The sequence below is a fragment of the Leptosomus discolor genome, chromosome 12 (assembly GCF_034619465.1).
Source record: "Leptosomus discolor isolate bLepDis1 chromosome 12, bLepDis1.hap2, whole genome shotgun sequence".
NCBI classification, from domain to species: domain Eukaryota; kingdom Metazoa; phylum Chordata; class Aves; order Leptosomiformes; family Leptosomidae; genus Leptosomus; species Leptosomus discolor.
Window position 1 is genome coordinate 20,971,795 of NC_141402.1, and position 27,901 is coordinate 20,999,695.

Below are 27,901 nucleotides of genomic sequence, written 5' to 3' on the forward strand. Positions count from 1 at the left end.
TGGTAAAAAGTTAGACTATAATATAATAGCAGGTTATGTGAGGAAAGTGTGGTGATACCATCCATTTTTCTAAAGTTTGCAGGGAAGAAACGGAGTGTAATGGAGTGGCTGAATAAGTGAAAGAAGAAAAAAAAAATCACAGTAAAGGTTCTGTGTGTTAACTGGAAGAGTCAAACCCATGTTCTGGTCCATGATCTGGTCCGAGGCTGTTTCTGTATTTTGTTCATTGTCTTCGTCATATAAAGTGTAACAGGATATCCAGGTCTTCTTCAGCTGCTGATTCCCTACATACTGTTTCAGCAAGTCACTTAAAACCTTGTTATCTCACAAATCTAATGTTTTCACAAATCTCAAGTAAATATCTTAATAGAGCAAAAATATTTAAAACTGCAGCTTTGGATATAGGCACCTAAATTCCATCCAAATGCCTGTATCATGCCTTTAAATCCATTCTGATCATTAATGATCACAGTTTTTTCAGCAGTGTTACATGTTCAGCACTTTTCCTTAAAACCAAGGTAGAACCAAAACTTTTCTGAAAAAGTTATCTCAGCTTTCACTTAGTTTCTAAGGAGGCATCTAAAGAAATCTGAGTGTTCAGAAATCAGAGTAAATTAACCTATCCATATTAGTTAGTTCTAAACTTCAAGTTATTTTCATGTGATCTTCACATGATCTATGATTTTTGAATTTGTGACTGTCCAATAAAATTTGGCTTTTCTGTTTGCGTAGTTTTAAGTATCTCGTGGGTGTGGAGCTCTCACGGCAGATTCCGTGGTGCTCTCTGGCTGTGCGGTAACCTTGTTGCAGTAGTAACTTTCAAATGGCAAGTCCTTCGAAACAGCAGAATTAGAGCTCTTCTTTCATATTTAGTTTTTGGAAATCCTCCAGCCATTTGCTGAGAAGCTGAAAAACCACAAAGTGCTACTGACTCCATCTAGTTTCTGAAGGAAGCTTTCCATTACCTTTGCTAGAAGGCCTTTAGTCTAGACTAAGATGGAGTCACTGTCTTTCAAACAACTCTTGCTCCCTAATTGCAGTGAACAATCCCTGTCAGAGACCTACATTGTTTCAGAGCACTGAGCCTGAATGATACAGTCCTTCATTCTGCATATAAACTAACAGATGAAGGCATCAGTACAGTCCCTCAGTGACTCATTAAAACATTTTAGTCAAGTTTTAGTGCACTTTTCATGCAAACAATGACTGCACGTGGCACTCATCAAAAAAGAACACAAAACCTACAAATGTTTAAAACAGGCACCAAATTCTTGAAAGAATAATCTATTGTACCCTCATTTAATTCAAACAAAACCAGCTTTCTAGCCTATTCTTGCACTTGCTAACACTACTGGGAATATTACCATTGACAACAGTGAGGAAAAAGTATACCTGGTTTAATATATGCTTCGGTTTATAAAACACTAAGTCAACAAGTTGCTTAACATCTGTTAATTAATTTTTATACATAAAATACAAGGACCTGGACACATAGGGCAGACAGAGCTAGGACATTAACAAAAGATTGCAGTGCTGCTTTTTGTTCAGTATGAAAAAACCTAAATCCTTGTTTAAGGATATTAACTCAGTATTATTAACTTGGTCTATGCAAGCCATCCTTTTTGGAAGGATATGTTGCACGCACAGATGTCAGAATAGAAGTCAAATGACTGGATGGTAGCAAAGGAAAGTATTAGTAGTCTCTGTCAGATCGATCATGAACCACAGCCAATTCCTGCCACCTCACATTTTTAACCATTCAACATTTTTTAACCATTCAACATCTATATTCTGTTGCCCTAGCCCATCAAAGACTGGAATGACAGTGTTCAACAACAAATTAATAACTCTCCCAAGGGCTTATCATTCATGGGTTAGCAAATGTGACTTTACCATGAAATCTAATGAAAATAGCTCTGTCATTATTAAGCAGTCTTTCTACGTTTTCAGACAAGTTACACTGCAATCATATGAAGATTATACTGCAGAACCATCTTGTCCATTTATCCCATCGATAACATATTATTAAATGGAAACATTTTGCCCATATCCTGCCAAGCTAGTCCAAGGAAACCACAGAAGGAGCAGTAATTAATGCTGCTAACGATTCTTCTTCTTTTTGCAAAACCCCTTCTCTTCTTGACCTTTCTGCATCAGAAGCCCCCAGGTGAGGAGGCTGAGAATTTTCTTTATCAAAATTCCTTTTAAAGCAAAATGAACAGGTTTTACTGATTTGGTGTGCTTCCATTTCAGGTGCCCAGCTGGGAATATGCTTAGGGGAAGACAGAAATACAATTTGCAGCAAGGACCACGCACAAGTCCCTTTGTGACATGAGAATGTAGTCACTCAAGATTACTCATCACTTCTGAAAATCTTATCCCATTTAAGTGCAACAAATTCAGGGGCATGATTTTAAACTACTGTTGCTCAAGACATTTTACATTTATCTGCCTGTCTATATTATACATAAACAGTATTTATTTTATATATTTTACAGTTATTCAAGAGATCATGAGTAAAAATATCTAAGTGTTGAGCTTCTGCAATACATGCCATAATAAATACGCCCCCAGATTTAAGCCTTGTTTATTTTTACAAGGCTATGCTATTAAGGGATTTTATTTTGATCCAGTGTGCTTTCTCCTCACATCAAATTCAGAATTGTCTTCCCGCTTATCTTTTCTATGTTACTAACAGTCTTTTTAACTTTGAACAACATTAACAGAGTAGTAACCAGCGCTCTACTGAGACTCCAGGGATTCAACAGGTACGCTTAAACCACATTAATCTGAGGCTCCTGCCAACAATTTGGAATAAATGTCTGTATTCAAAGAAAGCAAATATGTAAATCATGCCTGTGATTCTTCTTCATATGGAGAAAAATTTTACTTCAAACTTCACTTTACTGCAAAACAGCAAGATTGGTGGAAAGAAAAAAAAAAAAAAGACAACAGCAGGAGAGACAGAGAGAAGAGGAAAATACGATGGAAAAAATGAGACAGGACTAGAATTAAAGGCAATGATGTAGAAAAAATCCTGACAAATTTAATGCGTTTTCAAAGACCTCCAAAGGCTCCAAAATAAATAAAACAAAAAAGCAGAGCTATATAAATATATATAGAAATGAAAACGGAACAAAATACCTCATTTGTTATTTCAGGATGCCAAAATCAAACTACTCTGCCTAATAAACTAAAAATGGTGTTTATGAAATGCTGCTTTAGTTTATCACATCTGCAGCCTGCATTGGTTCTAAAGATGAACCTGCATCAAAACCTCTCCAGTCGGTTTCTCCTGGAAAATTTTCTTAGCTTCCATGGTCTCTGATGCTAAGAAACCATAATAGTGTTACGCTTTCCGTCTTTCTTGGATACAATCAAGTTAATTAATTACTCCATTTACCTGCACTACATACAGTGAATGTGCATGCATGCGTGGGTTCTTCCCGTGCTGGTGAGCAGGAGGAATACTTTTTCTTAATATTATCAGTTGTAATCATATCAACAATACCAAAGAAGAATTCAGAAGTGAAAAGTGCAAATCATATGTTGAGGACTCTGCTGTAGTCCTTAAACCCTGACCTACATCAGGATGATGTGGCACCATCAAAGGAATGCGGGATTGGCTGGGTCTTCTGTTACTTCATCACATCCTCAGGCATATCAGAAGGAATACACTTGTTTCTTTACCTTGAAGGAGAATGCTTATTTCTCTGATAATCACATCTGCTTTTATGTGCCTCTATGGTACAGAATAACCAACCCCAGGCAGATTTAATGATGTTTGTAACTAATGAAAAAACAACACAGGTTATTTTCCATTGACTTTCTAGAGAAATTTAGCTTTAAAAGAGAAGATCAGATAAAGTTTAAATGTGAATTAATACATGTACTAAATGACTGAAGCCATGCTAAAAATCTTTCAATATTAGCCCTGTATCTACATATATTTGTACTCACACACACACTGTACCACACTCAATATTAGAAAAAATTGTATTAGAGAAGCTCTTTTTCCACAGTAATCGTCACGCTCGAAAAGTGCTAAAATACAGCCATAAAAAGCAATCTGTTTCTGTGAGTTCTGTTTCCTTCCTCCCCCTTCCCTCCCCTTTTTTTAATTAAGGTCTTTTTATGGAAACTAGATATTTTATTCTTATGAATTAATCTATTCCTACTGCTCCTTCCCTATCTTTGGTTGCAATCCCTATGTTACGTGGTATTTCTGCACCCATGAATTGTATGGGGTAGCGGCAATAAAACTGAAGGTCCAGCACGGGTTCTGTTTCCAAGCCAACACCCAGATGTTACCACATAACTACACTTCTTCCATAAACTTCCTCTTATACCTAACATTAACAAGTCTCTTATTTTAAGGTTACTAGTCAATTAATGACAACCATACAAATTGTGTCATCATTTTAGTATATTGACAAAAGGAATGGAAAACTAATAAAATTATGAAGAAAAGAAATTGTACCCCTTTGTTCCTCATTTTCTGCATTTTCCTCTGTTTCCATCTTTCACAGCCCTCCCACAATTGCTGCCCCAAAGTTCAGTGCTGTACTGAGAAATGGAGTCAATATAGCACTAGTCAATAAAATGAGGTACATACTGCATAAGATCTACTATTTTCATGTTTGTGCCAGAAAAACTTCCTGATTTTTGCTTGTATTCAAGGTCTGTAAAAAAAATGAAAGAACACCAACCTGTGTCAGATATTAACGACACCACGGTTTTGTGGTTTGTTTTGGTTTTTTTGAACTGACCTTGAGACTGTCAACAGTTAAGGGCACCTTAACTTGGGCTGTAGGCAAGTTACACAAAAACCTCCAGACCATGAATATTACCAAATGAGTGCTAATTAACTTTTTATTTGAGGTTTTTTGTTTCTATTCCACATTGCTTAGGAAAAAATGAGGTTATATTCTTATTTAAGATCATCTTAACTTATTCAGTATCTCTAACCCTATTCTTGTCATTTTATATTTTGATTATTGGTGAATGATCATTGCTCCTTGTGCCATAAATATTTATTTTTTAACTGGTATCTAAATTCTTAATTTGAAACATCCTACCTGATACAAATATTACTTAAGAGAGATTTTCACTTACTATTCAACTTCTATTCATTTCAAATTAACCTTAGAGGGTTCAACACAATTTAAGAACCATACTCAAAATGCTTACTGAAGTCAACAATTGTGTTTCTGAGACCAGACTTTCACCAAAGGAGTTTAAATTGATACTAGGAGAGGATTATGCATTCTTGAATGCTTTTCATTTTCATTTCTGTTTTATACACTTTCATTTTTTCTTTCTTTTTGGAAATATCCTGTATAATATAAGGGACAAACCCAGCATTTCTACAGATGTAGAATTCATCAGGATTGCTAAAAGTGTCTAAAATGGGTATTACTATTAATTCTGAAGGCAGATTCTCTATCATTATCTTGTGCCATAGAAGCACTGAGACTGCACCAGAAAGTGGCCAGATTTTTTCTACCAGGTTTTCTGTCTGCAGAGATGAGTCTTTAGGAGGTTTACAGTTAGTATTATGATTTCTACAATTACCCATCCAACAAATAGTGTGCTATTCCCCTGCTCTCTTTGAGCTTCTTTAGAAGGTCCAAAAGCTTCTAAAGCAGATCACACTTTATTTCTTTGATAAAAACAAAAGCTGAAGCCTTAGCACAGAATGCTCCGGATCTAACAGAAGACTTTAGAGATGGAAATGTCATTTACAAGAAATGTCATTTGTCATAGATAAGGCATATGAACAAATCGCGATTAGATTAAATAGATCATCCAAGAGTCTCAAGCAGGGACTGTTGTTTATTATGTATTTGTAACACTCCTAGAATATTAGAGCTCATCTTTTTGGTGATATTAAATGTAAACATTAAGCAAATACCACCAACGCTTTTGCTACTAGGTTTTAGAAAAAGCAGTGCCATTATAAATGGTACACATTCACTCTATAGCGTGTTCTTCCTTATTACTGCTATCAGAAAAACAAATCAAAAAAGACTACAATAAATATTTTTTAAGCCAATACTTTTCTCTCCTGCCAACTGTTTAACTAGTTTATGTTCAGTTTCATGGAAACGTACACATTTATAACTGTGCTATACATGCAAATAAAAACCAAAAGCAAGTTGTTTAGCTCCTTTAATGGCAGTATTGTAACCACCTGGCTTTCAGGCATACACAATGCATGTCAAATTCTGCTTTCCGCTATACTTCTCTAGGACTAGCACAGGAGACTGACATTTCTTATTAGTACAAGCTAGAATATAGACTGGCAGCTTGTTATTATCCAGCACTACTGAAAAACGAATTATTATTACACAGTTGGGGGAAGGGTGTTGTTTGTATATTTTGCATGGAAACAAATTACAAATTCTTTATAGATGTGATCACTGCACGATTGCTGTGGGCCAACAATTTATACTCTCTAAGCTGCTTGGGAACAGCTTCCTCTGTATTAGGTATCTGAAGTGTGTTATTTTTGGTCAAGGTCACACAGCAGTTTTGCTGTTCCCTGATTTATTAAAGATTAATTCAAACAATAGGAAATGTTCTTAAAAATATTCCTCACTGATGCATCTAAACACTATCACAACAATAGCAGCAGGATTAGTCATCACTATGCTGGTCTCATATTTCTCAGGGAGAGGGTGAAAAAGGCAGAATGGGACACCAAGAGGACAGACTTCAATTTGACAAAAAGTCTAAATACGTGCTTACATTTAAGCCTCTCATAAAGTGGAGTTTTGCTCACACCAACTTTAAACTCAAATCTTTGAAGGAAAAAAAATCCCTCAGTAAATACTAAAGCAAGAATTTTAAAAATTAAAAAAAAAAAACCTTGAAAAAATATTATATCTCATAGAAATGTACCATAAACCTGTAGAATTAGGTGGGAAGGGGATCCCACCAGGCCAAAGACTGCCCATCCTCATTTATACAAGAGAATCAACCATATCTAAAAAATCCTTGACTGATGTTTGGCCAGAACTGCTCACCAGTCTCCCTGCCACTGCTTCCCCAAACTGATTACTGAATTCAGTTGAATCCTGCTATGAGCTCCAGAACCATTACAAGACTATGAGTCATTCTCAGTTATCCCTCTTTGTTCAGTCCACAGTCCCTTCCAGAAGACCATACACAGGAGATATAAACCTTCCCAATCACTTTAAGCTCACATGATATGAGCTATGCTGGCACAATTTTTAGCTGTGAGGTAAAAGTACAGTTAGTAACAGCTGGCCAAAAGCTTTCCAACAATGTCTTTGTCAAATACGAAGAAACACAATCAGGTAGCCTTACCAAAAATACCGTGTTGACAAAAATGAGCAGGAAGCCAGAACTCAAATTGCTGAGTAGCTCTCTGGAATGACTGCAACTATAAAAGTTGTGCAGGTGACTGAAGTGGCCACAGAGTCTTGGTATCATTAGCATAAGTAAACACGAATGGGCAAGAACTGACAATGCCAAAATATTCACAGAAAGCAAGTTGGTTAGTATTCACTAAGAGTGAGAAACTTTGAGTTATGATTTATCCCTTTTCAAAAATGCAGATGTTGCAATGTTTTGCAAAAATGAATTATTAATACCACCTGTAGATGCAGGAACAGAGTTACAGAGGTGACATTAATTGTCTGCTGTCATTTATCAACTTTGTTTGGAAGGAAAATATGCCCTAGTTGTTGAGCAGTGTGCCCAGGTGGCCAAGAAGGCCAACAGCATCCTGGCCTGTGTCAGAAACTGTGTGGCCAGCAGGAGCAGGGAAGTGATCACCCTGTACTCGGCACTGGTGAGGCCGCACCTCGAATACTGTGTGTAGTTTTGGGCTCCTCACTACAAGAAGGACATTGAGGTGCTGGAGCGTGTCCAGAGAAGGGCAACAAAGTTGGTGAAGGGTCTGGAGAACAGGTCTTATGAGGAGCAGCTGAGGGAACAGGGATTCTTTAGTCTGGAGAAGAGGCAGCTGAGGTGAGACCTTATCCCTCGCTACAGCTACCAGAAAGGAGGCTGTAGTGAGGAGGGTGTTGGTGTCTTCTCCCAAGTAACTAGCAATAGGACAAGAGGAAATGGCCTCAAATTGCACCAGGGGAGGTTTAGATTGGACATTAGGAAAAACTGTTTTACTGAAAGAGCAGTTAAACATTGGAAGAGGCTGCCCAGGGAAGTGGTGGAGTCGCCATTCCTGACGATGTTCAAAAAACATGTAGATATGGCACTTCAGGACATGGTTTAGTGGGCACGGTGGTGCTGGGTTGATGGTTGGACTTGATGATCTTAGAGGTCTTTTCCAACCTTAATGATTCTATTATTCTATGGCGTCCTGAAAATCTCAGCCTGAACATAGGAGAGAGCTTTGCAGGTTCCTGTTCACTCTCAGTAACTTGGGTTCCCTTTTCAATTTCAGTACATTAGTCCTAATTCTGCACCAGTTTATAGTTAGTGAAATAGCCAGGTACCAATCAAATGATTATGGATTGAAAAACTAAAAAGAATCTGGTTTGTCATGCTCAGATTTGTCAATCACTGTAACAGCTATGATACCTCTGCTAAATTAACACGAAAATTGCACACAAAAGTAGGGCAGTTAGAATCTGCTGAATTGCCACTACAATAATACAGGAAAATATGACATCATTTTCTTTGTTATCAAATAAGTATTTCACAGTGCAAAAACAAAACATGGTGATCACTTGATTATAAAAATCTAGCTAAGATCAGAAATCACAACAGTAATATCTGCATTAAGGGAAATACTGCAAAAGAAGAAGCTGCTGACTATTAAACTTCTCCAGTACTAGGTTTTCCTTATACCAGATAACATGTGAAGTATGAAGCATAAACACTTGTCTAAATAAAAAAGTAAAGAACAGTTGCCATGGAGACATCAAGAGTTGCCTTGGGGCTTGAGGAAAACACAATTAGCCTACAGGATGGCTTTCAAACACTTTAATTTTAACTTTTTGGAGTGTCAGCAATGCAATGATCTGCTGAAATAATTATTTGTGCTCTCTGTATTTTTTCAGCCGAAATATATTACTGTGTGTTCAAAAGTAATGATTATGGAGGAATAGCTTTCATTCTCGTATTTTAAATTGAATTTATAGAAAGGAAATCTTCAGCTTTGACTTTTTAACACTAGATTAAAAAATACAAATAGTTAGCACAGAATTCTCCTTTTTTCCTCTTCAAACCTTTCTGATTTTGCAACCACGCAAAGTAAGTTTTCTTTTACGTAGACTGCTCCTAGGAAAAAAAAAAAAAAAAGTATCCACATTGACTCAAATACTACCTGAAGAATTGTTTCAGTCTGTGAATCACAATCCTTATTTAAGAGGATGCAACAAAGGTCAACAGAAAAACCTGAGTTCTGTAAATTCATGTGCTAAAGACTTTATTCTTTGGAAATGTTTGCAACTTTCACACACATAAAACTCAGTAACTGCTTTTTTAAAAATAGAGATTGGACTAGATGGTCTCAAGATGTCCTTTCCAACCTCAGTGACTGCGACTGTAAGAAAGATGTGCAATGTAAATAATCTAGTTGGAATTTCTGACACTGTGTCACCTGCACCCAAATTCAGTAAGTACACAAGCACATGTACCTGTAAGAGGAAGCAAATAATAGAAGGTAAGTTTAAACCAGTACTCACTACAAGCCGCATTATCAGACTGACCTTGAAAGTCAGGGAAGAGCTTTTCTCAGATGTTCACACCTGCAAATCTGTGAACACATTTCCTCACCTAAAATTCTGTGCAACTTTTAACATTCAAACATAATTCTCCCATCCACCATCTTGTTTATGCAACATCTTCTGTTAAATTCCTGTCCCTTACTCTGGCCACTGTACGGTGTGTAAAAGGACTATCATTCTCAAAGCCCAGAATCTGGCTGGAGAGGACTATTTCAGCACAAGAGCTGAGAATATTTCTGAGGGTGCACTAGAGGACTGTCACCTTGCAGGGCCTTCACCCACGAAAGTACTGTAGAATAATAGCAAGATGAAGATGTTATAGAGATAATAGTACTAGTTCTAGCACTGCTGAGGAGAGTTGCCTTAACTTGTATCACAAACTGAGCCAATATCCTAAGCTCACCAGGACATTGTACATGGAGACCAATGGACCAAACTCTCAGACATCTCATTATTTGAAACTGAGTGAGTAGGGGAGAGATGATTTCTAGTTTCTGAGGCTTTGGAGGGTATGATTGGGTTCATCAAGGTTGTTTTGGCTGTGGACTGGTGATGACAAGCTGTCCCTAGTCACATTGCCTCACAGCTCTGCCAAGACCGATGTCACTGATTATTTATCCTTTAGAAGAAAGGGATTTTGTACACACAGGACCTTCATTCTGTATAGCATTAGTAAGGCTCAACAGGAGCAAATTTATAGAGCAAAAGCTGCTGCTGAGGAGCTGACACCCACACTCTTTGACAGTCACTTGAGTTTTGTTCTTCATAACATGTTTTATACACACATGCACAGTTTAGATTCCCTTTGCACCTATATAATATCAGCACATAAAAAGTAACATATCACATTGTTGTCAAAGTGCTATAAAGTGTAGAATTATGTTAAAATGTATTCCTACATATTTTCCATTTTCGCAGATAGAGGAGAACACTAGCTGATTTAGATGGCAACCTAAAAAAAAGCCCAAAACAAACCAGCAATTAATTTTAAATGATCAGTGAAACTATCTGTAAAACATGTTAGGTACAAGAGAAATGTACATTTGGCAAAGCATTAATAGGAATTGTGAAAGCAGCACTACACTGAATATAAGTGAAAGACACTGATAGTATGCATTATCAAAAGTGAAAATGGACAAATATAAACAGCAGTGATGCTTCTGTGTAGAAAGACCAATAGACAAATATCCCGCTCTTTTATTTTATTAAGCACTATGTCCATTTAGAGCACCTCATAAATAACCTTCTTTAGGATAGATTTTTCCCATTTTTACAGAAAGCCATTAGAAAAACACACATTTAAAATGACTGAACAATGGTATTCATTTAAATACGATAATTATCTCAGACTAATTTGCCTCTGTATTTTCATTATAGGAAAGCAAGCACGTGCAGAACAAGCACTAATATCTCAGGTGAATCTCACAAAATTTTAAATTAAATTTTTTAATATGGCATCTCTGCCTCCAATGTTAACTTACAGGGGCTCTCTGCATGCTGGTTTTAGCCTTCCACAGATGATGTATATGAACTTAGTACTTGCTTAATGTCCAGCATCAAATAGCAGATGTTCATATCCACATTGAGATCATGGCAAGACCTCATACTCCCACAAATGTTCTTGGTAGTAAAAAGCAAGGCATCAGAAAGGATCACCATAAATGGATTTGAATTAAGACTTTTACTGCCTTTACTTAAACTTTCAGTGAAGGAAACAGTCTTTTTTCTTGGCTACTATCCCAATTCAGTTATCATTAGAAAAGAGTAATCAACGGTTTGTGGAGAAGAGTATATTTCCAGCAGATAAACACTCTGTTTCTGATTTGACAGTAATATCTTCATGATTATACAGACTGAAGCTGAATTCCGTAGCCTTCAGGATATCTATGCATCTTTCCTTCATTAAGGGTGCATGGAAGTAATTCTAATAACTTTTTAACCTACATCTCTGTGATGCGGTGCAAATCTAATGACACATTATTATTAGCAAGGTCTTTTGGAAAGAATATAAGCTTCCAAAAAGAAACCTGAAGAGATTAATCACGCAGGCTAAAAGCTGTTATGTGCTTTTCAGATGAAACGAGGTATTCCTGACTGTTAGATCTACCTAAAATCTTTGTATTTCTAATAATTTACACCTTCCTTTAATCACCTGAACACGTTTCTCAAAGGAAGCCAATTAGTTTCAATACATCTTTGCATATCATTTAATATAAATAAAAGAAACACATATTTCTTGGTAGGTTTTCGACATAATGACAACTTCATCTCATTTTCCCCCCTTCTTTCTAGCAAGTTGGTAGGTCACATTGGAGACTAACGCTCTGATCTGAATGTGCAAAGAACAGGTGTCCAGAAATAATTCCGATTAGGAGAAATATGGATATACTTTCCATTTGTGCATTGGAATAAGGACACGTTACAAAATGTTTCGAGATCTTATGCATGAAGACAGTACTAATTTTACAATTACTACTTTTGAAGTGCAAATATAATCTCAGAAGATCATTAGCAAGGCACTACACAAATGTTTGTTTAAAAGTAAAAATTATTTTAAAAATAACAAACCATTAACCACACACATTAGAGTGTGTGTGACTTAAGGATCAAACAGTCTGCCTTCACTCTGTGCTGCCATGACTAACCCATACCTGGTACCCCAAATAGCTTCTTATATTTACACTGAATTGCAGCATTCAATGTTGACAGTCATAATCATTCCAAAATCTGCAATTTAAACATTATTCTACCTATTAGCAGAAGCTGGAAAAAATTTCAGTGAGTTAGCAAATAGGGAATGAACAGCTCAAGAATCCAGAAGAATAGAGGTTTGTGAAAAATTCAGTACAGAGTAAAAATATGCCACATGGTACCTTGATGGCTACTAGCTTCTTCCCTATCCGTATTGCACTTATGCAGAACGTCAGAGACGACAACAGTAGTAACTAACAGTCGCTCCCACTGCAGAGGAGGTTTTAGCCCTGTTTCTGTCTAACCCCCTGCTGATGTAAAGTACATTCAGGTAAGATGGGCCGAGCCTGTAAAAGGAATGACTGCTCTGCAGAAGTGCTGGGTTTGCCGACTGAGCTATGCTTGCCTTAGATGCATCTCCTTTATTTTTATTCTTCTAGTAAAATACATAGTGTGAACCTACCAAATATTTTACTCTTTGAGAGGAAAGAGCAGATCAAAACAAATTTTATCAATGAAAGCCAAGTAACTAGACACCAAAGCTACAAACCAGTACATTTCCCATCAATAAAGGAAAAATATTTCTTGAAATATTATTCACAAAAGATATTAAACAGACATGCCAGAACCGTGACTTTAATATTGCAAGCAGCAATTTGGATATCCTCTTTAACGGAAGTGTCATCTTTTCTAAACAGACATATGTTCCGAGATAAATTATATCGAACATTTTAAAACAGACTTTTTCATCTCTTAGCAGTTGGACAGGAGAGGTGTCTTCCTCTTTAGTCTATCAAACTCATTAGATGTTTTTTTCTCTACAATAGAAGTTCAAGTGCAGCTTTAAAAAAGAAAGACTTCCTGAAAATACTGCAATGGTTCTATAGTAAGATTTCATGAGGCTGAACCTAGAAAGATTAGGCCTTTTGTATATTTATTGTTTTCCCTCCTACACCTACAATGATTCAACCATTCTAAATCTGGTTTTAGATGGGATAGTTAGTTTTCTTCATAAGCTAGCACACTCCTGTAATATATGAAAGTATGTTATTTATATTGAATTTATATTCAATTTATATTATAGTCTTTAGAAAAATCAACGAAGAAAAGCATAACAAAGGGAGAGAGTACTGACTGAGAGAAAGCACTAAAAATTTTGTTAATGTCAGATAGGGTCAGAGTTGTAATTTTAATGGGTTATCCAGTCATATTGTGTGATTTAAGACACGGGTTTTCTTCTTTTCTATCAACATTTTTCTTCAGAGTGTGCTTCCCAGCTTAAGAGATATTCTGTGACTCTACTGAAATTTCATATATGCATGATGACATCACTCTTTCTGAGACAAATTATTTGCTATACTTAAACCACAGACCACTTAAATTCTGAAATATGACAACCCACAAGTTCTACTTTATTGGTTTATGCAATTTTTAAAGGGTATAATTAAAATTCTTTTACACATTTACAATTTACCACCATTTGAACATGTTTTTCATAAAACAGAAAACTGTGTATCTGATAGTCTTGGGACGTGAATTATAAGGTAATTTCAAATCCTTTGTAGGAGGTATCTAATAAGTTATTACACTTGGTCATCAATGATACCAGCAGTGATGAAGACTGTCAGATAATTGAAAAGTACATTAATATTATTCACATCTTATTTTCATCTTTCTTTCTCTACTAAAGCGCTGATCCCAAATTTACATCTGTGAGATTTTGAAAAGCCAATTTGTGAGTCCAAAGAGAAAATAATATCTAAAGAGAACACAGAAAGCAAGCTTTAAATAAAATTAATTTCACAAAATTATATTCTGATTGAAGTGAAATAAAAACCAAAACCTGTAAATTCTAGCAGTATTTAATTTTTAGGAACATCCCAGTTCTTACACTATAGTAATAATTACCAAATAAATAGTAGTCTTTTTTTTCATCTATGACTGCGTATTACTTACCAAATTTATTCCTTGTGATGCTGCACAGTACCTCTTGATTTTTCTATGATTCTATGATTCTCCTAACCTACTCTGTTGGTAGGATCATATCAACAATTGTAAATAGAACCTAAATTTCAAGGATGACGTTGAATCACAGGATGTAGAAAAACCTGCTCTACGTATAAGTGTATATATGTGTAACCAACAATTTTATCAAAGAATAAACAGAATTGGGAGGCAAGAATTCAGGTTTTTCCTCTTCTATAGTCTGATTAATAACTGCTAATCTTGAGCAACTTGTCTTTACTGAGCACAGAACGTATACGTGTAACAAATTCTGCCATCCACCAGGCCTCTTGCTCTTCTACAATACCACTGCAATACTACTGCAGTAATACTGCAATATTACTCTATTCTTTTATTACTACAAAATTTCACTGCAGAATCTCAGGCTAAAATAAAAGCATTAATAATGGTGTGAACAAAATGCAAAACAATGCAGGAGAATTTTCCTGAGTCTATAAAAGATCTGAAACAAAAACATGTAATAGATGTGTTTTGTTCAGTTCACTAATCCTTACTGAAGAAAACTACAGTGCAAAAGAACTACCACAAATTTCCTCTAAGATGATTGCTTAGGAACTACCAGATGTAATTTTCTTACCTTATTTCTGAAATTGAACTAGAAGTTCCAATGGCATACTAGGGGGATCATTAAAAATGTGCTGAGATGAATGAGGGTCTTGCAAGACTGTGCTACTTCCAGCATAATATGTCTAGTGGATAACAGTAATGCATCGGCAAAAAATTATGTAGCATGCCCTGACCATGACAAAACAGGTCTGCTATGATTTTAACACGTCAGGACTATGTGGACAGCAACAAGCTGGCATCATATGCTACTATAAGTATTTGTCTTATGGCAGCATTATCATCAGCTTCAGCTTGTTTTGAAAATTGTGGTTCAATTTTGGAAGGGAGAGCCACCCTGCAGGAAGACCTGAACAGGCTGTAAGAGTGAGTTAACAAGAACCTTTTGAAGTTCAACAAGGACAAGTGTAAGGTCTTGCACCTCAGAAAACATAATGAAGGAGTGCAGCACAGTCCTACCTGGCTGGAGAGCAGCTCTGTGGAAAGGGACCTGGGGGTCCTGGGGGACAACAAGCTCAACATGAGTGAACAGTGAGCTGTAGCGGCAAAGCAAGCCAACAAGATGCTGGGTTGCATCAACAAGGGCATCACCAGCAGAGCTTGAAGAAGTCATTATCCCACTCTGCTCAGTGCTTGTCAGGCTGCAGCTGTAATCCTGTGTTCAGTTTTGGTCCCTGCTATACAAAAAAAAGACATGGACAGGCTGGAGAGGGTCCAGAGAAGGGTCAGAAAAATGATCAAAGAACTGGAAAGCTGCCATATGAGGAAAGGGTGAGAGCACCGGGTTTGTTCAGGCTTGAGAAGACAAGGCTTAGGGGAAAACTTATCACCAGGTTCTAGTATTTAATGGGTGGCTACAAAGTTGGAGAATCCCTTTTTACAAGAGGTCATGTGGAAAAGATGAGGGGTGATGGGTACAAGTTATTCCTGGGGAGATTCCAACTGGACACGAGAGGAAAATTTCTCACCTTGAGAACAATCAGTGATTCGAATAATCTCCCCAGGGAAATGGTGGAGTCCCCAACTTTGGACACTTTTAAGTTTCAGCTGGACAGGGCATTGGGCCACCTTGTCTAGACCGTGCTTTTGCCAAGAAAGGTCGGATCAGATGATCTTTGAGTTCCCTTCCAACCAGGTATTCTATGATTCTACAAAGCAATATTCTTTCAAAAATTCTGTTCTATTAGCAGGAAATGCTAACGGAACAAATGAAAGTTAAAGCCTGAATATAGACTTAAAACCAAGAAATTGTGTATATATGAGCTACAAAAATTTGCAAGTAAAAATTTGATGGAAAAATGACATAGGTGAGAAACAAAAGCTGGTGCATTTATTGAAACAAGCACATAAGATGAATTATTGTGAGTCAGGGAGTCAGATGGTATCTCCAGCTCTTTCATATTCACCAGGTTGTGCATCTGCTTATCAGAAACCTGAAAATGGCACATGAAAACACAAACGATGGATATGTACTAACTTTTTTTCAGTTTCATTTATTTTTACATTTTCAGACAAATGAAACCTGAGAAAAGATTTTAGAACACAATAAGCCATGGTTTTCAGTGACAGCCTTTAGAATTAGAAATCAAAATGTGTTCTCTCAGAAAGGACAGCAGTTGTTTAACTGCCACCAACAAAAATTCAAAATCAAAGAAACCTCCTGAACTATGGCACCAGCTATGCCACTATCCTAATTTGGCTAACAATAACTATCGGATGTGTACAAACAAAAAATGCACCAAACTAAATCTTTAAAATAAGATTATTAATCAGATGACAATGTAAGTAGTAGCTAAAAAACATTAAAAAAAATTATATAGCCTGCTTACTTACCAACAGGCCTGATCTTAAATCATACAAAGCTGATTGCTAAACTTGGTGACAGTTAATGTAAAAGATGAGACGCTTGCTCAAGAAATTGTTCCATAACATGTAGATGTGGAGCTCTGTAAATTAATTCTCCATCAGTAGACTTCTCAAAAAATTATCCCTCCGTATTTCTGCTGAACTCAAGTTTCCTGATGATGCATGACAATGCTCCCTGGAAGAAACATGGGAATTTGCATGCTATGTGGGAACTTATCACATCAGTGAGAAAATCCTGTTCTGAAAGCTTTAATCTTTCTCCTTGAATGACAATCGTACTTCTAAGCTATCATCTAGAAAATAGCTTACTGGTATTCACACTTCTCTTTACGTTTGTCATAACAGACTGCCAGCTGAGAAAGGCTTGCATATCCCTCTTCTGAATGCTTCTTCACATACTCGCTGTCTCTTCATAGAACAATGCATTTATTTGTAAGAGATTTAGTTGACCCCAGGTTCCAACTCCGTCCCAGGGTATTTTCTGAAGAAAACATACACCACCACGTAGCTAGCTACCTTCAAAAGAACCCATCAGTGTTTGCCAGACACTCTAGTGCTTTGCCATGCACAAATGACTTAACTTCCGTGAAAACTAAAGAGCTGCTCAATGAATAAATTCGTAGAAAAGTTTGGAAATTATTGTGACTCTACACTAAAAAAATTGATAGGTCTCCTGTGAAATAGCTGTGACCAGTTGGCTTTGGCTTGCTTGTTTGTCTTGTTTGGGTTTTGTTAAATATGACAGCAGGGCAGCTTCCTCCTGGGAAACTACATTACAATAACACAAGGGCTGAATTTACTGTTTCAGCCTTATGGATTTGACTGTGAAACTCAGAGATTATATGACTAGCCACATGGTAAAATCCTCTTGAAGCATACCAAATTTATAAATAAAAAGTCAGAAAAATTCAGAACAGGATAGAAATCCTGTGTTGGGTTTTTTTCCTGAAATCTGTAATGGTAGTGTACAGGTAATCATTAGAAGTCTTCTGAAAGTGGATCCAATAGTCTAAAGAGCAGGTAGAGTAATCTTGGCCATTACATCTAAGATTGATTAGTTATCTCAAATCTTTCTAACATGGTTTCTTGTATGCTTTACATACAAGAATTACAGTTCTAGTTCTTATTTTTACATATTTTTCCTGAAATATTCTGCTTTGAATAAGATGTATTGGAGAAAGTTGCAGTCCTCATTTCTTTTATGTGATGTCAAGATACTTTATTTCAATAATATACTGGCATTTTCTTCTGTTAAAGTAAAAAGGCTTGGCTTTATTTCATTCCTGTTTGCATTTTAATGTAAAGTATTGTAATAAGTATTCAGAAGCTCTAGTGACCTAGATAAAACTACACGGTTGTAATTACTTTGCTATATTCTAAACAATATTATAATATATGGTATAAAACACAAAATACTGTAAAAATATTTGTACCAGAGAGGACCAAGAAAAGGAAAGAGAGGGCTTTTCCAGTGTGTATGTTGACTTTACACTGATGGTAATTGTAGTTATACACAAGTTCAGAGGAAGTAACAAGGACACAGTGGGTTGTAGCCATAAAATTATAGTTTTTTTCAGTCCACAGACAGACAGAAATATGCACTCTGATGAATCATTAGGGATTTGATCTACAGCCTCTTTACTGTTATAAACGTGAACCTTCCTTTTGCAGCTAGTTCAGAGAGCAAGCAACCACAGTACATCACAAGTTTTGCTGTGTGAGGCAAACGTGTCTGAGTTAAACACCTTCAGAAAGCTTTCAAACCTGTCTGAGAACAACAGGATTCTCTCAGCTTAAAGAAATCCTCAGAGAACGCAAAACTGGCAGGGCAAATTTCAAGTAATTTCAGTCACTTCTCCCCTTCTAGTACAGTAAGAATTTAAGAGCAGGGTAAAGTAATCAGAGTCAGGAACACAGCAAACACTGACAGTTCTCCCTAAGCCAATACTTTGGAGGTTGTGGTAAAGCATACCTTTAATTCCAGCTCATGTTAATCAGGTGCTGCTGGTTAAGTCAAGATAGTTTTAGTGTTCAAAAGAAGTCCTGGGTTCTACTTAGAAAGTATAACACAGATAATCTCAAAGCCTACTTCCTTTTCTTCCATATGCATTTTAAGCTGTCCCAAGCTTTGCCAGAGATTAAGTACTTACATACGTGATTAGACCTTTAAATCTCTACACAAATTTCTTTGTCGTTAATACTTCCCTTGCAAGTTATATTGCTATTCTTTCAGTGTGACTGTGCAATGTTCTTGAAATGTGTGCCTCAAAAGAGTAATTCAGCCCCATCTGCCTTTTTACATTGCTATAACTAAAAGGTTTAGTCTCTCACCTGCAATTTAATCATATCCATACCATTTTAAAAACCAGGAATACTATGCCTGTCCTATACTGGTCTATTTTATGCTGTAATCCCTGATATTTTATAAATTAACCTTTCCCAGGCTGATGGAATGTGAAAGAAAAAACACTGTTACCATCAACTATCTGTGCAGAAATATTTACTTTTTTACTCTTCTGTATATTCGTTTATCTTTCAAACAACAGATCACAAAGACCCTATCTTGGAACTGCAATATTAATCATACTTCAGTTATTCAATTCAATTTAACGTAAAGTGTTCCAGATCATTTTAGAGCTGGATACTGAGATTTAACATGAAGAGAAATTCCCATATTCTTTAGTAAAAGAATTAATCATGACTGCTTTTGAAGCAGAAGTCGCCTTCTTCCCTGCCAGGGTCGTCTTACATCATGGTTCTAGGAGAACAAGAACATATATAGCCCCATTTTTCTAGTACAGTTTATGTCAGATTAACAGATTTCTCCTCACATTAGGCCATTTTACAAGTGGGCAGGGGAGCCAGAGAACTTTCCCACAATCACACAGTAAGTTCATTATATGACAAGGATTTCAGCCAGCTTTTCCATGTCTTGGGCTGGACAACCCTTTCTCTTCATCTGTTTCCTAGCTCTGTAGGAAGGAATACTCAAGCCATGGATGTCCACACAGGGAGGTTCTCCTCATCCCTTTCCAGAGTCCTCTTTCAACCTCATTTCAAAGAGTAAGGACTCTAATCAGACTGTCAAGTTACGCTTTGCCTCTTTTTCTTCTGAAAGTAGGCAACAGGCAAAGAGATAGCAAACTATACTATCTCTGTCCCAAACGCTACAGGCAAGCTGAGTGTAACTGGGGAAAAAAAAAAAAAAAAAAAAAAAAGCGAAAAACCAACAAGAAAAAAAGCCCAACTCAAACTAACAGACAACGGAATCTGTGAGATAATGTAAAGGTAATCAAAATCTCTGGGCATCGCCTTCTGTTCTGAATTGTTCACTTCAAACCCATGTTTATGAAATACCTGAGTCTCTCTCCTGAAAATAGATTTCCTTACTCAGCTAAAATTTGAGGTAAAGTTGGGGGTTTTTTTTAATTTTTCCTTAAATCTAAGATGATTTTTAAAATCTAAAATGTACAACATCTTCATCAAATACTTTTTGTATCCCAGAGAACAGGAACACGTTGTTAAGAGTAATGAAATGGCCTAAAGGAACCAGCCAAAAGATCTATAACTTCCCTCAAAAATGTTGCAAAATTTATTTGTATCTACAGTTCTTTCAGAGAGCAAAATTATTCCCCAGTGATTTTTTTTTTTTTTGCCCATTAGGCGTTATCAAGTGCCTCATGTAATGGATCTTCCATCATCTTCCATGAGAAGGTGCTCCACAGTCTAATAGCTGAAGCTCCACAAAACACATCCATGTTCAGAATGCTCTTTACTGTTCATATAACCTAGTAATTATCCTTTTTCTAAAATTTAATCCTCAAATGAATTTATCTGGCCTCAGTCCTGTTAGAGGGCTGAAAGAAACCTTAAAAAGATGACAGGAGATGACAGGCAACATATCTCTTTTCACAGAAAAATACTGTATGAATTATTAATCTGACCCAGAAAAGATCGTAATCAAAGACTAGCAGGGGCCTCTTGAGCACTGTTAGTGCATAATTCTACGCTCTGAATCTTGAAAGCTTAGGGAACGGATACAAGAAGGAGCACAGCAATAAAAGCAAAGTGTACGTCACTGACAGAAATTTTAAAGGACTATTGTAATATCTACTATAGTGTTACTTATATATAAGGATGTATTTTCTATTATTCCTTTATTAGCTTTTCTTTTAAAACACAGAGGGAGACACTTGTAATCACTTAAAAATACAATTGAACAATTCCATAATTTTGCAGCGTACAGGACCCAAAGAAAGTGTACGAGCAAAATTCAAAATTCATTTCTTAATTACAGAACCATTTCTTTAGAATGAACAAAACAGTTACAATGATGTACGAAGAAAGACATTAAGAGGATCTTAGCTTTATTCAGTGCTGAATACCATTAGCACTGTGGACATCCTCAGACATGAAAACTGCTGAATCATGGCTTTAAGTGAGTGAAAAACTCAAGAAAATAGGTAACTAAAAATTTTAGCTCGAGCATATTAAGCAGCTGTAGTAAAGCTGCCTTTAAATTTGTCTGCTACAAAAATAAAATGTTGATACAAGTTGTTACTGTATTTTTATTGCTCCTGGAAAAAAGAGATCTTTGACTACTATCTTCTTTATGAAATAATCAGAGAAATTACCTAAACAAATCCTGAGTTGCTGATCTTGTTCTGCTGTCCACATGGCAGAAAAATTTATAAAGTTCTACTGATCACATGTACAATTCAGTAAAAGTGAAATCAGAACACTAGATTCTAGATCTTACAGTGCTTGACAGATTTTCAGCACATGTATTAAACGAATTATTTTATCAACTGCCTAAATACAGGACATAGTATCTATAGCACCTCGAATGGATAGAAACAAACAAACCAAAAACCTCTTATCTGCTTTCCTCAGAATATTGCCATTATTACATTTGACCTATATCCCTATACAGCAGAGTTGATGATGCCTTGTATTTCATCGCTCAAAGCATATACAGTTGCCAGCTGCCTGCTCATCCGAACATGAATACCCAGTATCATGTAAAACATTTTGAAAACTGTAGCCAAAGAAAAGTGTTTACACTACATCTCATCTCAGAAAGTCACGTAAGGCCAATCCCTTATCCCAGCAGGCCTGAAATCTACAAAATTGTCTAGAGGTTTAATGAAATGTGAAACCTTTGCTGGTTTCTCCTGCCCCATGGGATACGCACACTCAGTGCAACACTTACAGAACCCTCAGGCTAGCTCAGTCCGATATGCATTATTATTTATGCAACAGATATAGGATTAATTATTTACAGTACACTTAGTCAGGTGCCCATTCTCTTATCTTTAAAATAAGCTTTCCATTTAATTAATTTCTCATTACTTTCAACAGCACGCTTCCTCATAAGCAGATTTTGAAAAGTAAATTTTGCTCTGTATGTTCAACAACAAAAAGCAGAGGTATGTACAAACAAGCCTGAAGCCCTCATTGTCCAGAGGACAGAAAAATCCTATGAGCCTTTAAGTAAATAAAACACAAATTACTAGAGAACACTTCAGAGCAGCCAGCAGTTTTAGGTCAGCCACAACTTAGACACTTCAGTATGCATTGCATTAAGATGAAGCTTTTTGATGTGTATCTAAGTCACCCCCATATTACATACCATTTTGTCTCAAAACATATCTGAGGGTAGACTTAGATAATCCTTATAATAGTAGTTTCTGATCTCTTCACAACACTCTATGGTTGTCATTTTCTAAGGAAGTACCTTCACAGAGGGGAAAAGACTTGAAGGTCCAGAAACTTAAAAAGACTAATTACATAACTATGTTCTTAAAAGTGGTTTTCCCACAGTAATTCAGACCTGAAGCATTAAAAATCTGCAGCATACCAAGGGCGCAGCATACATTTGAGCTTGGATCTCATCTTCCTGTCCTAATCACATTTCATTAATAGTACCAGAAGCCTTTAGAAGGCAGGATACATGAACAGATGTGGATGATTATTGTTTTTCAGGTATTTTTAATTTACTTTCTGCGGGCTGTCACCAATGTTTTTGTTGTTTCAATTGCTCAGGAATGCTCTACGCAAATACAAGGACTGATCCCACGAGGTGCTGATCCCACCCATCACAAAAGTGCAGGCAGAACTTCATACAGTCTGCTATACGTAACACTTGTGTTACGAAGTATTTTGCACAAAAATGTTTAGCATCTTACAAGATTCAGCACCTATATTTAAAATTTCTGCATGGGTAGTCATTTGTGATGCAGAAACCTCTGTCTGATAAGAAGAAGGAACTAACTTAGACAGACACCAACCTGAACATTCCTGGCACACAGTGCCTGTGCAAACTATCCTTCCAGGCCTTGCATGGTGTCTCTGTCTGACAGCCACTGCTATTTACTAGATTTATTTTTAAATGCCGCAAAATTGCTTTTAGAGTTCCAGTCTCAGATACCGATTTCCAAAATAGAAAGTTTCTGAAAGAGTTTTGTGTAGAACTAACTCTCAATCGTGTTATGAGAATTTTTTTCTCCAAGATCTTTCTGACATAAAAGGAATTTATTTTTAAAGGAATCTGCAGCAGATTATATATAGACAGAGACAAGACAGCAACAAATGCAAGTTAAACTTTCAGACGAATATTACTTCCAGAGTTTTTGGAATTCTAATATAACTTTCTCTTCTAGCACATTTAGACAGGTGTAATAAACACCAAGCAAAAAACCATTGCGGTTGATTTCAACAGGCTCAATAGTAGTTATAAAGTTGAATATCCCAGCATCTTTATAGCCTCCAAAATAGTCAGAGGCCATAAGAATTCCAGCAATTACAGAAAACAGTCTTTAAATTTGGAATCAAAATCATCTGGGCAATTACGTCTGAAATCTCAACTAATACAAATTCACATTGAGTAGAAGGAGTATTTCAGGCAAGGCGGGGGAATTGGCTATGTTGGCTTCATAATCTAACAGTTCAAACACTGTTGGAACCAGCTTTATTATTTCAGCTTTCAAACAATGTTTCTTTACCCAGATCCACAAACTGTCACTTGTCACATAATTCAGGTTCACTTTGGCTACTCCTGCAACCCCAGTGGAGTTCAGACCAGCTCTCGGAGAGGTCTGCAATCACAGCTACAGCTGCCTCGGGCTCTCTGGCATGTCTTGAACAAGAATCTCGATATTCTCTGAAGGTGCACAGGCTCAAACTCCCAAGAGACCTCCTGTCTTGCCCTCCCTAATCAAGGCTGTCACCTCCCATTTGATCTCAAGAAGTCCTCTAAAAGCCACTAGTTGTTAGCTTTTCTGCAAAATACTCAGAAACCACATTGAACCCCAGCCCTTGTTTTCTGCACTCGATTCCAAACTCAATTTCCCTTAGCTTTGCCCAGAGGGACACCTGCAGAAGCATAGCCGTCCCTAAGCTTTTTCTCCAGCAGCCTTTGGGAGAAAAGGCTTACATTCCCTTACTATCAGCTTTCCACATTAATCTAATTGATTTTAGGAGCAGCTCTTCTAATAGCAATCTGCCACTAATCTCTTCTAGGGCATCTAAGAAACCCATATTGCCTGAACAGTACTGTAATTTAATTACCCCATTTTCTGCAACACTCAGCCAAACACATGCAGAGACAAAACCACTGTACGCTTTCCTCCAGTCACCCACTAGCCTTATCAGTTTCTAAGTGTTTGCAACAGCACACCTGCTCTAGCATTCATTTACCCAGAAGCCTCCATATGGCCATAACAGTTTGTCAGCAATGCCAGCCTCCTCACTGGTCATGTTTTGCACAGGTTCCTGCCTAGCCACCGTGAAGTTTACAGTGATTGACATAAAATTTGCCAATGTACATCATTTTCTTGTGAGATTGTGTGAAAACAAATACAGCGACACATGGAGCATCACAAAGCCCTGCAGTTAGAGATGCAGGTGAATGCTAAGTCAGCTGGAAAGATGGTTTTGAGGCAGAGTCCACAGGAAGAAGCTCGTTTCTCAATTTTTTCTCTTAATCTCCCTGTTCTTTAGTTTTGTCCTTATTTCAGCATTTGTGCAGGGAAAGACAAATAATTAACAGTTCTGAAAATGCTGAGATCATCATCCAGAATATTATTCTGTGATATCTCGATCTTCAGAAAAACTCATTAGTGAGAATATATTTACAAGTGAATTACTCATCATCATTGACATACAATATAAAGAATGGGGAAAACAGTTGTGACGACTAAAGAAGTAAATTAGCAGGAACTACTAATCTGATAGATCTTCAGTGAACAAAATTCAGTCAGCATAAAAAAGTAAATAATCACTAAGTTATCAATAGTTTCTAGATATTATCTGACTATATAATGTTTTGTTAGTTTCTGCTGATGATTTTTTAAACGGAAAATATTTTCTCACATCCCTGCCACAAATGCAGCTATTTTCTTGTGCCCAGAGGCAGGTTGTCTCAAAGGATGTACACAGGCAGAGACTAACTCACACAGACAGTCATCAAGGATTTGAAAGATGAGCTGCCCATCTGTAGTTTTTATACAGCTGGTATGAGAACGCCTTAGCCTTCAACCTATTTATTAATCCCCCTAAATCTGTGAATTTCTAGACAAATATTTGTTCAGACTCTGTTGTCATGTTGTCAACTCTGAAATCCTTGGGAGTTTCTATTCCAAGATTTTCACAGCCAACATTTCTGCTACTTGACTTGCATAACCTCTTCTGTCTTGTTTTATATTACATATATTTAAGACCCAAAAAACCTCCATCATTTATGATAGTGTTAAGAAAAGCTAGAACAGGAATTTATTGACTACATTTCTGTACTCACTAGTGAAGAGAACTTAAGACATTTATTTTGTGGAGGAATCTAGTGGTGATGGAAGGCATATTAAACGCAGTTGATACTAGAAATAGTACAAGAAAGCAAATTTAAGGACAGATTTATGCCAGATGAGACAAGACAGTGCATTAGTAATATATGTCAAGATATATGCTATAGATATGATAGTTTATTTATGTCACTATGTTTTAATTTTAACGTTTAAAACATTTAATCTACCAGTTCAAGTTCAGTAGTATGTATCAGGTGGTAGAAATTCTGTATTGGTAACTGGGAGAAAAAAGATTCTTCCAGATTGTTAGAAAGCTTCTCTGCACCTACTAGATGTGTCAGATCATACCATACTGGCAAACCATTTCACATATTCCACTATAGGAATTCTTAATGTATACTAACTCACCAAAATTACTCTACTCATGTCTCTCAATCACAAAATGATATCAGTGACTTTTCAGACCCAAAAAAAGAACATTATTTTCTGATCGTGCATCTCAGGAACCTTAGTGCCATTCTGTCCTTTCCTGTAACTCAGTCCCACTGAAACACACTATCCTGAGTCACATAAATCTAGATATATTCAAATTGCATGCATTCATCAGAACTGGCACTCATGCATGCATTTCTTTCTCCATGGTCCTCAATGAGACTTATGGTTCTCTGATGTCCTTTGACAGAAGGAAGGAAGAAAGGAAGGAAGGAAGAGAACTCTGGCATTTGCTACAGAAAACAGGCAGATGTATAAAGGCTCTGGCACAAAGACTTCCAATGAATCAACATCCTGACTTGGGAAGAAATAAAGATATTCTCTTCTTTGACAGAGAACCTGCTAAACTGTACCCCGCTGGAGCCATTCCAGACTGTGAATGGCACAGTTAACACATGATGCTTCCATACAACTGCGCAGCATGTTACCTTCCAGAATGAGAATGATCATAGTATTTCTCAGAAAAATTAATGAATGTACCATACAGAACTTTCTCAGCAACTACCCAATTAGTCTGGAACTTGCTACTGGAAAAAAATCAAGCCACTGCTGAACCTCACAATGTTAGTAATGAACCTTTCCAAGGTACAGAGAGAGCGAACGAGAAGGCAAAATTAATAGAAAAACCTCCCCTTTTAAAAAAGAAGTGAAAACAAGGATGCTCAGTCCTTGCTGAGCTTCAAAAATGAGACATTGTAAGCTCACTTGTTTTTTTTACTAAAAAAGTACAAGATTAGTTGACTACAACATAGCACTAACATGAATCCTGTCTTAAGTGACAGAAATATAGATAATAATATAAATTTGCAATTGCCATAAATTGCATGAAAAAAAGCTGATGCAGGAAGGAATTATAGCTTAATTTCTTGAGATTCATTAAAATAAAAGGAGGACTACAATTTAATGTTGTTCTGTAGTAGTTCTCTTAAAAGCTCACAGAAAAATTATTCTCTAAAGAGATTGTGGAGTTTAAGAGATTGTGGAGTTTATGTGGGAGAGGAATTAAATTAGGAAAGGAAACTTGCAGAAACTTGCAGAAACTTGCAGAAGTGCACCAAGTTACTGCACTTTAAAATAAACATATCAAATGCCATTTCAGCTACACCATTCAGATTCATGATTCTAACTTACACTAGAAATCTCAGTGGGATGCTGGAAGTACATAAGAACACACGTGCCCAGAGCTGTGAAATTCTCTATGTATTTCTAGAGGAAGTACTGAAAACTGTAAAAGAGTTCGTGGCATGATACCTTTTAGTCTGCTTGGATCTCTGCTTATTAAATGGCACTAAAGAAGTTAGAGGTTCTGCCCTGAAAAAGCATCAGAATCCTTCTAGTTAGAATACCATATTTAATGACTGGAAAGATGACACTAATTTCATCACTGCAAAATACACATTATTATATTCACTCTGTTCAAAATCCAAAAGCAGAATCTATGTATTTTTCATCTAAAAGTATTTTGAGTTGCTTTAACATCACAGTATCATAGTACTGAATTATCATCGTTATTTATACACATTATACACAATGTCTCTTATAAGACCGGCAAACTAATTAGAATTTCTTTCCGTCAGCAGTTCTAGATATAGCTGGGTTTGATTATTTCATAAAGACCTGAGTAAAAACTTAGGTTTGGGAAAGGACTTTGAAAGCAGTTTTTGGTCGGTCTGGTGGGTTATTTTATGAGGATACCAAAGACATAAAAAAGTTATGGACATCTCTAACAAGGTTGAAAGC